Consider the following 14,578-nt stretch of genomic DNA (forward strand, 5'->3'; position numbering starts at 1 on the left):
TGCTTATAGCCTTGAAGGACTCTTGCTGAAAAATCAGTCACAATGCTTAATTTCAGGCTATATTAGTCCAAAGAAGACTTGAGGGACTAAAATGGGTCACTTTTCAGAAAAAAATATTTATTTTTAAACAATAAGCTTCCATTCATATAGTAAACAACTTGGGGGGGGAAGGTCTTTTTAAAAACTGCAACGGCGTCTTAACGTTCAATATATACAGTCATTCTTGTGAAAGGTGGTTGAGTATATACAGCAGTTGTACAGATCTTTTTTTTCTGAGAACCACCTCCACATTAAATATTGCTAATTTAGGTGATAAAACAAACAGTTACTTCATATTTACATTCAAATTACTCTAGTCAAGACTTCTAGAGAGAGGACAAATACTAATGTGATAATGGACAACCTTGTCTTGTGCCTTTTGGTGGTTTCTCCGTTTATTACTACTTTTGCTTCCTGTTTCGAATAAATTGCTTTGAACATATTTATAAACTTTTTGCCAAATAGCATGTTTTAACTGTTTCAACATGAAATCCCATTCAACGTTGTTGAATGCTTTCTGCGCATCAACAAAAACAAGCGCCATATGTTTTTCATGTCACTTGTGGCAGTTATTAAGCGAACACTGTAGTCGCTAAGCAAACACCACAGTAATTAGGCAAACCAGAATGGCAACACAGAGGGAATCAAAATGGAGGCTGACCACAAGCTGCATCACTGGGTCTTGTTCAATCAATTAGCTTAGAGGAGCTTCCATATGAAGAGGCAGTCTACAACCAAAGAGCCGTGCCTTCTGTGCCAAAACATGAGAAATGGGCAGATTTGGTGATACGTGGGTCCATTCCCAAAGTCTTTGGGCTGGCACCGGTTTTTGTAGAAAAGGTGGGGAGAGGGATTTGTGAGGGAGGCCTGTCATCTTGTGGCTTCGTAATGTCATCCGGACGGTTCAACTGATGCTCATCCGCCTCAAAATGGCTCCCGGAATGAAAGTAGGGCTTCTGGGCTCTGGTGAAGGTTCCCCATTTTCTGGCCAATTTCTCACAGGATTGGGACACTCTGCAGAGGAGGGGCCGGGCAGCCATGAACGGAAGAGCTGTCTGCAGGAGTAGAAATCTTTTTGTTCTGGGGTGGGAGGCCAAACCTCTTCAAGGGAAAAAAGGAAAGTCCAGATGCCTGGTGGAAAAAGGATCTTTGGGAGGATCCTGCTAGTGAGGCAGGCCATAAGGAAAAATATAAATAATACATATGGATGCTGTATGTCATAAATGTGAGGTAGGACACAACAGTGAGGCATAGAGAATAATGCGTGTATTAGTTAGAAGAAGAAGAACAAGGAAATGGAAAATGTCAAACCACAAGTTCACCTGTGGGTCACATCTAATAAGCTAGCACACAGTTCAGTTGCAGCTAACCACATATGTCTCACTTGTAGCTAACCACATACATGGTACAGGAAACCTAGATGCTAGCAAAGAGACAGGTTTGCAAAACAATTTAGCAATGCAAAGGGGGGGCTAGAAATGAGCTAGAAGGGGGCCTGTAATTCATGTAACCAATCAGAATTAACAATTTACATTTCCGTGTTCTGTGACTTTTGAAGACTATAAATGTACCTGCTTGTTTCCTGGAAAGTTGTTCAGACATTGCCTTTGCTTTCTAATCTGAACCTTTTGCGCGCAAAATAAAACAAACTTCTTTTGATTCCGAGGTCTGAGTCTTAATTCTGCAACATTTTCTGGCACCCAGAGATGGGACTTGGAGCGATATTTCGCTGAGGACGGCACGGACCACCTGGGGCCCCGCCGGGGTCGTCCTGTCTTCCTTTAGCCGGCACGGACGATTTCTCCGAAAGGAGGCGGAGGACTCTGTGGGGGCGCCTGGTGGACACCCGACCGATCCAAGAACCCGCACGGAATCAAAATAAGTCATCCACAACCAGAACTTGACGTCTGAGGGAGAAGACGCCTGCAGGCAAGTATATTGAAAAAAAGGGTAGTCCCACTCGTTTAAAAAAAAAAGTGGATGGAATAGCCCCACTTGTTGTGGAACGTAGAGGCTATAGACCCACTAAGAGTGGAAGAGGGGGCCTGATCACCCCCCTGGGTCCAGGATCAGCGCGTCCTAATGTGACCCTAGAGATAGTGTTGTGTGGGTGGTTAAGCCATTGCAGTTCCTGTTGGTGACCGTTGGAACATCCGGCACCACAGGTCAGTGGCAGTGTCTTAGAAAATGGGTGGTAGAGGAAGTGTCTCTCGGACACCTCTTCAATGTATGCTGAAGAATTTCAAGAAAGGTTTTAGTGGAGATTATGGTCACCCAGATCAATATCAATAGTGGCAAATAGTAGTAAAGGAGAATCCTGAATGGCTCTGCAAATGCTGAGTAGAATTCCTGCGGGTCTGTGTGGCACGAATGAATAGAAATCCTAGATGTCAAGGGGAAAAAAAGGGTCAGATTGAAACCATACCTGTTTCAAAAACTGATCCCTATGAAGAAGATGCGCCCCTCCCCCATGTCCCTGTGTATCACCCTGTGCCTCAAGTCCCACCACCAGTGGTTCCAGTCCAGCAGCCAGTGGTGAGTCCAGTTCAACCCGCAGATGTTGATAATGACACTAATAAAGTTCAAGGGATAGGAGCCCAAGGAACTCACCAAGAAATCCTATTAAAAGCACTAGTGCATTTTGCTCAAAATATGGAAGTTTTAAAAATTGGCTATGTCAAGCACTAAACATATAGGTTAATAAAAGAAATTTATGTGCCTGATGGATCCCAGGCAGTATATAGTCCATTTTTGTTAGAGGAGTGTGGAGGTAGTGTTTGTGTGTCTGTGTTGTGTCTAATAATAATAATTAAGTGTCTGTGTTGTGTCTAATAATAATTAATAAAAAGGCCTTATTAAAAAAAACAACCAACAAACAAGGGAGCTCATTGGCTTCTGAACAGCTCCTTGTAATTATATTAGTTATTGATTTGTCAGAAGAAAGTATGAAATGAAATATCTGTATGTGAAATTGTTTATGCAAGCAGTTTGAATGGAAATGAATGTGTGGATATGATAATCCTCTGTGTGTGTGTGAGAGAGAGTTTCTCCCCCACCACAGACTGTGAAAGAAGCAGTAAACTGCAGAATTTCTTTTGTTTGTTTATTAAAAAGTGAAATGAAAAAGCAATATAAGCGTTTGTATGAAAAGTCTCATGGAAGATGTGTGAGAGAATTCATGGAAATGCATGTGAAGAAGAGAAAACTATTTTGTTAGTGGTGAGATTTTTCTGTAATTCTTCTTTTTCTGTCCTCTCACCTTTGCTGGTTGTGTTGCTTTAAGAGCAAGAGAGACAGAAAGGAAAAGGGGGGTCTAATCTTTTTAACTATTTTTTTTCGGTTTAGAATTCTGGTTTGAGGAAGCTGGGATGGATGTGAAATTTAATGTTTTAACCTACTTAATGGAAATTTGTTTCCATCTGAATGGAATCTGATTAAATTGGAATTTGACTAAATTTATATTAAGAGCGAAGAGTTGATATTACAGTTTGATACAAAACTATTTCAGTAACTCACAATATCTTATTAATCTTGTTTATTTTATTTATTTTGCTGGAGTTGCGTTTTGTTGTCATTTTATTTTTATTTTTTTAATGTTTTTATGCCTGTGTGTGGGACACACTGATAGAAAACAATACCTAAGAGAATTGAAGGAATTGTAATTCAACCCTTGTTTAAAACGAAGAAGTTGAGAAAAAGTTTGGGATTATAAATGAGTTACTGTATATTGTTTTGAGTGAAGATTTATGTGCAAACAAACTCAACCAGAGTTTGGTGAGGATTCCTTTGTTGCTCTTTACTAAGCAATTTGTTTGTGAATACAGACAAAGGAATGGCTACAGGAAGGGGTTCTTTACCCAGAAGTGGGGAAAAGAAAAGAAAAAAAGAGAAAATAGAGGCTGAGGCCAATTTCAAGAAAAAGTTGAGGCCATAGGGTTGGCAGCAGCTGAACAATGGACTGAAAACTGAAGGGGACCAGAGTTAAGTCAAGCCCCCCCCCCCTGAACCCTTGGTCCGAATGAAGATAGGGGACAATAATGTGACCTTTCTAGTAGATACAGGGGCATCTAGATCTGTAGTTACTAAGTTATTGGCTCCCTTTTCTACTGATGTCATAAATGTGCAAGGAGTTGATGGCTCCGTTAATCGTCATTCTTTTTTGAAGCCCCTGAGATGTTCCCTAAATGGATGGGACATTGAACATCAATTCTTATATATGCCTGAGTATCCCATTCCTTTGCTGGGGTGAGACCTGCTATGAAAAATGGGAGAGACATTGTCATTTGAAGAAGACAGAATGGCACTTGTAATGAAGTACCCTCCAGATGAGATGTGGTGAATAATGGTGGCCCAAGAGGTTCAAGTCCCCGATACGTGGCAGGAATTTGGAGTGCCCCAAGTATGGGCAGAAGATAATCCTCCAGGTTATGCAGCCCAGCATGCACCACTAGTCATCCAAGTGAAGCCTCTGGCAGTGCCTATTCGTCTCCGGCAGAGAAGCTACCCTTGCCCCATTGCATACTGAATTTTGCCCTGCTAGTCAAACCACTCTATGAGTCCACAAAGGGGGGAGAAAAGGAGCCTTTTGTTTTGAGACTTTAAAAATCAGCTTTATCTCAAGCTCCTGTCACAGGACTTCCCAATCTGGAGAAACCTTTTAATTTGTATGTGGACTCAAAGAGTAATGTGGCTATTGGAGTCCTGACTCAAGAAAAGGGAAGTTGGCAACAGCCCATAGCTTATTTGTCAACACAACTTGATGCAGTTTCAAAAGGGTGGCCACAATGTCTAAAAATTCTGGCAGCCACAGCTCTCCTGATAGAGGAAGCTAATAAATTGTTGACTTTGGACAGATTCTGAATATGCATTCCTCACATTACATGTACATGCTGCACTCTATAGAGAGAGAGGACTCTTGACAGGAGCAGGAAGAGAAATTAAACATCCTCTTTTGATTGAAAGACTCATCAAAGCTGTGCGGGGACCTAAAAGAGTAGCGTCATGCACTGTAAAGGACATCAAAAGGGACAAGATGATGTAGCCTGAGGAAATACAGCAGCTGACAAAGAAGCAAGGTTATCAGCAACTCGAGATAGCCAACCCTACCCTGACATGACAGCTTGTGTAGCATTAGAAATGCCAAGAGGACTGAGCCCTAAATATTCCAAAGCTGAGGAATTACAGGCAAGTGTAGACTTGCAAGGACACAAACAGGGAGAGTGGTACATGCTCCCAGATGGAAGGATTTTTGTCCCTGAGAATTTAACCTGACCAGTAGTAAAAGAAGCTCAGGTAACTACTTACATGGGGAAGAGTGCACTAACTGAAGCCCTCCGTCGTATTGTGTACATTAATCGCCTTCACTTGCTGTGTGCCCATGCAACCAAGAGATGTAATACCTGTGCCCAGGTTAATCCAAAACAAGGACCTACTCTTCCGCCAGGAAGCCAGCCTAAGGGATATCACCCCATGGATTCTTTAGTTGTTGATTTTACAGAAATGCCAAAATGTGGACTATATAAAGCAATGCTAGTTATGGTGTGTAATTATACTGGGTGGCCTGAATGTTTCCTTACCAAGACAAAGCATGCATGAGAAGTGGCTAGAATTTTACTCAAGACAGAATAGAGGAAAAGGTGACTAAGGTGTGCCTTGAAACTTGCCTTAAATGGGTGGATGCATTGCCACTAGCACTTTGGTCTGTGAGATGCACCCTTCAAAAGGGAATTAGGCTATCTCCTTATGAAATGATGTTTGGAAGACCTCCCCCTCATGAGTACTAATTTGAAAAATCATGTAGGGAACTTAAGTCAAATAGGGACTTCATGGGTGAGTCAAATGGTGGGAGAGTTAAATAAGCAAATACAAGGAATCCAACACTATTGTGTGTCCCTAAGCCCACCATTTCTGAGTACTCCCAGTCATAATATCCAAGTGGGAGACAAAGTATGGGTAAAACACTGGAAAGGGGAAAACTTGAAACCTAGATGGAAAGGCCTGTATATTGTGGTCATGTGTTCTCCCCTAGAAGTAAAAGTGTTAGAATCCAAGTCTTGGATTCACTGGACTTGAGTTAAGCCCGCAGCTGATGACTGTTGGGAGGCAGAGCAGGATGAGACCCATCCTCTAGTGCTACACTTGAAGAAGCGCCCCCTATAACTGCCCTACCGGCAATGGGCAGGCAACATACGGGGCAGAAGAGGCCCTACTGGTGTCACTCCGGAAGCTGACCCTCTACGTACGGCTGAAAACAAGGAGAAAAACAATTGTTAATGTGTTAGGGATGGTTTGTGTGGTGTAGGTTGGACCTATCTCGAGAAATGGTAGTCCGACAATATATAGTCATAGGTGTAATGTGTCTGGCATTAGTGATCTTAATTATTTTGATTGTAACCTGCTGCATTGGAAACCTTTTCTTCTGGAATCACCCCACATCCAAAGTAACAAGTGTTGCACCTAAAATCACTAAGTGTGACCAAGGAAAGTGTGTATCTTCTGTGGACACTTATGTTTGAAACACCCTGGGAGTGGGTTCTTTGGAGTCTGTTGGGAGTCTTGGGATTGTGGATACTAAATTTAGCAAACAAGACTAGGCTTTGTGATTCATCCAATACTGATACTGTCCTTTCCCAAATTCCACCTAATCCCCTCCATCCTCCGGGCGTGGTAACCTTGTAATTGTAATTATTCCCCTTGTTGTGACTGTGAGTGTGGAATAGAAATAATAGAAAATGACATTGACCTATTTCAGGTTGTCAACCATGAATCTCCTATGGCTATGGATACTATTTACAAGTGGCCTATTGGGTAAGAAAGCCATGGATGGTAGTCCCAAATGTTGTGAGAATGGTCAGACAGTTCCTTTCACCCTAGAGGAAGGCTCAGGGGCTGTTGAAGAACCTGAAGGGACAAGTAAAGCCCAGGCTTTGGGGCCACTGGAGATACTCGGCAAAGAGGGACCGGAGCAAACCCACTCCTGGTCTTATTTCCCAGTGGGGAGTGCACCCCAGGCCAACCCCAGCTCCTAAACCTAAGCGTGTTATTCCTAGACTAAAACCAGGTTTGGAGCAATGAGTATAATCATAGATTTCATGCCTTTTCCATGAGTATGGCAGTGTGTTTGGAAGAGGATGGAGTCTTTTTCTTGTGTGGAGAAAATGTGTATGTATGTTTGCCTACTACTTAGACTGGAACTTGTACTCTGGTACACCTCTTCCCAAAGATGGGTGTTGTTAATGGGGAACAAGCCCTCCCTGTTCCTCTCATAGGACATGTGCAAAAAAAAAGAGTACCTCTAGTGATACCCTTGTTACCTATCTGAGGAATAGGCACTGCAGTTGGAACAGGTGTGGGAGGCTTAGCCCATTCTACAACCCAGTTTAAACAGCTTTCTGAGGAATTTCAACAAGGCTAACTCAGATTGCTGGGACCTTGGTCGAAGTACAAGACCAAATAGATTCCTTGGCAGCAGTAGTCTTGCAGAACAGGCGGGCCCTAGACCTCCTGACAGCTGAAAAAGGTGGCTTGTGTCTCTTTTTAGGAGAAGAATGCTGCTTTTACATGAATAAATCAGGAATGGTCAGAGAAGTGGCAAAGGATCTGCAAGATAGAGCGTCCAGGATTAGCCAGAGACTCCAGGGAACTGACCAATGGTTCTCATGGTTACCAGGAACCGCATGGGTCAAGCAAGTGCTGTTCCTATTGCTCCGTGGAGTAGCGGGGTTAGCCTTCATCCCGTGTGTAATTCCCTTAATGAGGCAATTGGCTGTGAGATCAATGAAAGAGATAAGGATCGAAAAGGAATTGATTATGCTCGAGGGATCTTTGGAAAATGGATACACACCTGGGATTCCAAGGGAAAGAAGGGATCTGGATGGTGGAATATATGTGCGGTTTGGACCGTGGGGCTTAGAGAGAGTGCCTGAGGAGGATGAAGTCTAACTCATGGAATACTTCTTTCTCTCTTTGCTTGTCGCTATCTATCTCTATCTTGATAAGTGTCAGTTCAAAGTGTTGGTCTGTTATACTGTTCACCTATCCTAATATACAATGGTTTTGATCTTTGCTTGCTGGGGAAACTGGAATTGCTTGCCGAAATAAAGGAATATCATGGAAGGTGAGACTCCTTGTCCAAATGGAAATTGAGTCTCAACAGGGGGGAATGAGGCAGGCCATAAGGAAAAATATAAATAATACATATGGATGCTGTATGTCATAAATGTGAGGTAGGACACAACAGTGAGGCATAGAGAATAATGCGTGTATTAGTTAGAAGAAGAAGAACAAGGAAATGGAAAATGTCAAACCACAAGTTCACCTGTGGGTCACATCTAATAAGCTAGCACACAGTTCAGTTGCAGCTAACCACATATGTCTCACTTGTAGCTAACCACATACATGGTACAGGAAACCTAGATGCTAGCAAAGAGACAGGTTTGCAAAACAATTTAGCAATGCAAAGGGGGGGCTAGAAATGAGCTAGAAGGGGGCCTGTAATTCATGTAACCAATCAGAATTAACAATTTACATTTCCGTGTTCTGTGACTTTTGAAGACTATAAATGTACCTGCTTGTTTCCTGGAAAGTTGTTCAGACATTGCCTTTGCTTTCTAATCTGAACCTTTTGCGCGCAAAATAAAACAAACTTCTTTTGATTCCGAGGTCTGAGTCTTAATTCTGCAACACTAGGAAAGGGGAACGTATCTTTATTTCTTTTGGGGGTCTAAGAGGCTCGGTTGAGCCCTTTCCAGCAGGTTTAAGGAAGGCTAAAAGGGGCTGGTTTCTGGAGTGAAAGGGATGGTGGGAAGCAGGCTTTAGCGGATCCCTTTCCTTACCTTCCTTTTTTTCTCTCATCTAGGGCTTTTTTATGCTGTTTTCCCTTTTTTACAAGGAAAAGGCAAAAGTCTCCCCCATGCCTGCAAGCAGGAGAGTGACCATAATAATAGACCTGGAGAAGGTCAAGCGGGAGCCGTGTGGTGAGTGGACACTTTGGGTCAGGCTCCTCTGGGCCCACTCACCCCCCTCGCTGCAGCTCCTGCATGACTATCTGGGAGCGTCTCTCATGGACGCCCAAAGGGAGCTGGATTTCTGAGAGAGAGCAGGAGTTGCCCCAGGCCTGGGTGAGAATCTCTCCCCGGGTCAAAGGAATCCACCAGCTCCGTGAACCAGAAGGAGCTTCCGGATAGATGGGGTGGGGTCTCAAAAGGGAGTGGGGTGCAGAGGAGGCTCTGATTTGGGGGGGGTTTCTTCATCTGGGTGAGGGCTAAAAGTTTGCTCAGCACCTGTGTCTCCCTTTCCCAGAGTTCCCTATAAGGAAGAGGAGGGTGAGGAGGAGGTAGCCCCTCTTCATCAGGACTGAAAAATTAAGTAGCCACCTGGAAAGGCCAAACTGTGGACCACCCCTCATCATATAATCCCCCTCCTGGGGAAAAAGGGCAGGAAAACCCTTCGATCCACTGGGTGGTGGATTAGGGGATCCCTGGCCAGGCGCTAATCCTCGTCTCCAGGGGCCAAAGGGAAGGTGGGGGGTGACTCTGCAAGACCCTTTGGCCACAGCAAGCTGGAGATCTCTCCTCTGTCTCTCTGTTCCAGCAGCCCGAGCCCCAGATTTTAAATTTGGAGAGGGAGGAAGAGGAAGTCCATATCAATGAAGGTAAATTTCTCACTGTTAAGGAATCAATGAAGATACTAATGGTGGGTCATTCGGTTGATAGGAAGGGTTCCCTTCCTCCTTTCCTTCATTTGTCCCACTTTCCCCCCCCCCAATGCAGGAGACTTGATCATTGAGGATCTACAGCTTCTTCCCCACCACCTTCTCCAACGCTGGCAAAACTAAAAAACAACAACGCAGTGAGAGGCATAGGCTTCCCTTCCTTCCTTCTTTTCTTCAATCCTCTCACTTTCCCCCCCCCCAATGAAGGAGACCTTTCTAGAAGACCTCTAGCTTCCTCCCCACCACCTTCTCCACCATCCTCCAAAGCGCCTGAAGGCAGGAGGCAAATGAGTTCCTGTTTTATCTTTATTTTGGGGGGATAAAAGCCTCCTTTGAGCCCTTTCCAGCAGGTTTAAGGAAGGCTAAAAGGGAGGAGGGGCTGGTTTCTGGAGTGAAAGGGATGGTGGGAAGGAGGCTTTAGCGGATCCCTTTCCTTACCTTCCTTTTTTCCTCTCTTCTAGGGCTTTTTTTTTTGCTTCTTTCCTTGCGTTGCAAGGAAACAAAATGCAAAGAACCCTACCCCGAAACCTAACCCTAACCCTAACCCCTACCCCTAACTCTGCAAGGAGAGTGACCTATATTGTTCATGTGGAGATGGTCAAGTGGGAGCCATGTGGTGAGTGGACATTTTGGGCCGGGCTCCTCCCGGCCCAGTCAGCACCCCTCCCTCTGCAGCTCCTGCATGACTATCTGGGAGCGTCTATCATGGACGCCCAAAGGGAGCTGGATTTCCGAATGGCCCCCGTAGAGAGAGCAGGAGTTGCTCCAGGCCTGGGTGAGAATCTCTCCCCTGGCCAGGAGGATCCACCAGCTCCGTGATCCAGAAGAAGCTTCTGGATAGATGGGATGGGGTCTCAAGGGCAAGGGGGCTGCAAAGTTTTGGGAGGGTTTTCTTCATCTGGGAGAGACCTAAAAGTTTGCTGAGCACCTGTGTCTCCTTTTTCCAAGTAAGAGGAGTGTGAGGAGGAGGCAGACCCTTTTCTTCCCCTTGTCATCCAGATTTATACTGAGAAGAGATCTATTTATTGGCTTTGAGATCAATAATATCGTAGCCACATTAACATAGCAACAAAAATCCTTGGAAAAGAAGCTTACCAATAGTATGTTAATCTGAAAGTCACTAAACTGATCACACCAAATTCACGGTTTCTAGAAGCTGTGGCGTCCTGGGGCCATGGCAGGAATGGCTGCAATAATGTGGGGTTTTTTTTCCTGCTAAACAACAGACACTGTGCTTATAGTCTTGAAGGACTCTTGCTGAAAAATCAGTCACAATACTTAATTTCGGGCTATATTAGTCCAAAGAAGACTTGAGGGATTTTTAGAAGATGCTCAGGAAGAGTTTCTTTTCTTACAAAAGGAAAAAAATATTTATATGCTACATAACATTCTTAGGCAACAGACCTGCCATCTTTCTAGTTTTATCCCTTCGACTGTTTTTTTTGTTTCTTACGGCTGAGTGGCAAACAGGTTCTTTAACAAGAGACTTAAGGAAAGGGAGGAATCAGTTTGTGTCTATTGGAAAATATTCCTTTTCTTTTGATAAGCTTTATCCAATGTTTTATAATTCTTTTTCAATACTGTTGTGGGAAGTCAGCTCCCCAGAGAAGGAAATATTAAAAGGGCAGGAAAATACATTTCCAAAAAAAGAAGTTAAAGAGGCAGAAAAGCATGCCCAGTTTTTCTTAATAGCCCCAAGTCTCCCTTCCCCAAGCAGAAACCAACTCTATAGAAATGCAGCCGTAAACCATTCAGGAAGGTTGAAGCTAAGAAGACTTCAGACATCTAAAATCTACATACCCTGCCCCAGGGAGGTGGGCTGGGACAGACAAGCAGCAGGAATCCTAGAGGGGCACACCTAGGCTCAGGACAGAATATGTGACAAAGGAAATACAAAGCTTGAAACAGGAAATAACTCCAGACAATAGAGTTCAGGGGGTATAAAAACTCACTACCCACATGTGGTCACTCTCTTCTCTCGCTCTTTTCTGTTGGATCCATCTTTCTGTCTGGCTTTCCTCTGCAATAAACCACAACCCTCTTCCCAAAGCAGTTGCCATGTTTATTCCCCGCTTGGAGGAACCGTGACAAAGACTTTCTTTCTAGCACTGTGCATAAAACAGATGATCTATTTTTCTCAAATAAGGATGCATACACTTTTCGATTGCATTTAATTTTTATTTAAATTTGGGAGGGTTTTCTTCATCTGGGAGAGGCCTAAAAGTTGGGTCGGACACGACTTTGCAACTAACAGCAATACCAAACACATCAGTAGGCTTATAGAAGATAAAAATAAAATAAAATATACTGTAAAGAGGACATCCCTCACAATCATAGCAAACATGCAATTTTGGTTGTAAGTTGTGACAGTCTTAAAATGGGTCACTTTTTTAAAAAAAATTCTTTATTTTTAAACAATAAGCTTCCATTCACGTAGTAAGCAACTTTGGGGGGGAAGGGTATTTTAAAACTGCAACGGTGTCTTACGTTCAATATATACAGTCATTCTTGTGAAAGGTGGTTGAGTATATACAGCAGTTGTACAGATCTTTTTTTCTGAGAACCACATCCACATTAAATATTGCTAATTTAGGTTATGAAACAATTACTTCATATTTACATACCGTATTAGTATGATACTAGTATTAGGAGTCTGCAGCTCCTGCTGGTGTATCTGGGAGAGTCTGTCATGGATGCTGAAAGGGAGCTGGATTTCCAAATGGCCCCCCGTAGAGAGAGCAGGAATTGCCCGAGGCCTGGGTGAGAATCTCTCCCCTGGCCAGGAGGATCCACCAGCTCCGTGATCCAGAAGAAGCTTCTGGATAGATGGGATGGGGTCTCAAGGGCAAGGGGGCTGCAAAGTTTTGGGAGGGTTTTCTTCATCTGGGGGAGACCTAAAAGTTTGCTGAGCACCTGTGTCTCCTTTTTCCAAGTAAGAGGAGTGTGAGGAGGAGGCAGACCCTTTTCTTCCCCTTGTCATCCAGATTTATACTGAGAAGAGATCTATTTATTGGCTTTGAGATCAATAATATCGTAGCCACATTAACATAGCAACAAAAATCCTTGGAAAAGAAGCTTACCAATAGTATATTAATCTGAAAGTCACTAAACTGATCACACCAAATTCACGGTTTCTAGAAGCTGTGGCGTCCTGGGGCCATGGCAGGAATGGCTGCAATTATGTGGGGTTTTTTTTCCTGCTAAACAACAGACACTGTGCTTATAGTCTTGAAGGACTCTTGCTGAATAATCAGTCACAATACTTAATTTCGGGCTATATTAGTCCAAAGAAGACTTAAGGGATTTTTAGAAGATGCTCAGGAAGAGTTTCTTTTCTTACAAAAGGAAAAAAATATTTATATGCTACATAACATTCTTAGGCAACAGACCTGCCATCTTTCTAGTTTTATCCCTTCGACTGTTTTTTTTGTTTCTTACGGCTGAGTGGCAAACAGGTTCTTTAACAAGAGACTTAAGGAAAGGGAGGAATCAGCTTGTGTCTATTGGAAAATATTCCTTTTCTTTTGATAAGCTTTATCCAATGTTTTATAATTCTTTTTCAATACTGTTGTGGGAAGTCAGCTCCCCAGAGAAGGAAATATTAAAAGGGCAGGAAAATACATTTCCAAAAAAAGAAGTTAAAGAGGCAGAAAAGCATGCCCAGTTTTTCTTAATAGCCCCAAGTCTCCCTTCCCCAAGCAGAAACCAACTCTATAGAAATGCAGCCGTAAACCATTCAGGAAGGTTGAAGCTAAGAAGACTTCAGACATCTAAAATCTACATACATGGCAGGAATGGCTGCAATTATGTGGGGTTTTTTTCCTGCTAAACAAGAGTCACTGTGCTTATAGCCTTGAAGGACTCTTGCTGAAAAATCAGTCACAATGCTTAATTTCGGGCTATATTAGTCCAAAGAAGACTTGAGGGACTAAAATGGGTCACTTTTCAGAAAAAAATATTTATTTTTAAACAATAAGCTTCCATTCATAGAGTAAACAACTTTGGGGGGGAAGGTTTTTTAAAAAACTGCAACGGCGTCTTAACGTTCAATATATACAGTCATTCTTGTGAAAGGTGGTTGAGTATATACAGCAGTTGTACAGATCTTTTTTTTCTGAGAACCACCTCCACATTAAATATTGCTAATTTAGGTGATAAAACAAACAATTACTTCATATTTACATTCAAATTACTCTAGTCAAGACTTCTAGAGAGAGGACAAATACTAATGTGATAATGGACAACCTTGTCTTGTGCCTTTTGGTGGTTTCTCCGTTTATTACTACTTTTGCTTCCTGTTTCGAATAAATTGCTTTGAACATATTTATAAACTTTTTGCCAAATAGCATGTTTTAACTGTTTCAACATGAAATCCCATTCAACGTTGTTGAATGCTTTCTGCGCATCAACAAAAACAAGCGCCATATGTTTTTCATGTCACTTGTGGCAGTTATTAAGCGAACACTGTAGTCGCTAAGCAAACACCACAGTAATTAGGCAAACCAGAATGGCAACACAGAGGGAATCAAAATGGAGGCTGACCACAAGCTGCATCACTGGGTCTTGTTCAATCAATTAGCTTAGAGGAGCTTCCATATGAAGAGGCAGTCTACAACCAAAGAGCCGTGCCTTCTGTGCCAAAACATGAGAAATGGGCAGATTTGGTGATACGTGGGTCCATTCCCAAAGTCTTTGGGCTGGCACCGGTTTGTGTAGAAAAGGTGGGGAGAGGGATTTGTGAGGGAGGCCTGTCATCTTGTGGCTTCGTAATGTCATCCGGACGGTTCAACTGATGCTCATCCGCCTCAAAATGGCTCCCGGAATGAA

The 14,578-nt window shown here is 43.0% G+C and overlaps 1 long non-coding RNA gene across 1 annotated transcript; it reads left to right on the forward strand.

Moving 5' to 3' along the window:
• Positions 1-1,212: 1,212 nt before the first annotated feature.
• LOC308673628 lies at positions 1,213-8,693 on the forward strand. Its single transcript, XR_014027696.1, has 2 exons — positions 1,213-1,968; positions 4,205-8,693. It is a non-coding gene; the product is annotated as an uncharacterized lncRNA (long non-coding RNA).
• The last annotated feature ends 5,885 nt before the right edge of the window (positions 8,694-14,578 follow it).

The sequence above is a fragment of the Vipera berus genome (genome assembly GCF_964194415.1).
Source record: "Vipera berus genome assembly, chromosome: 12".
Taxonomy (NCBI): Eukaryota; Metazoa; Chordata; class Lepidosauria; order Squamata; family Viperidae; genus Vipera; species Vipera berus.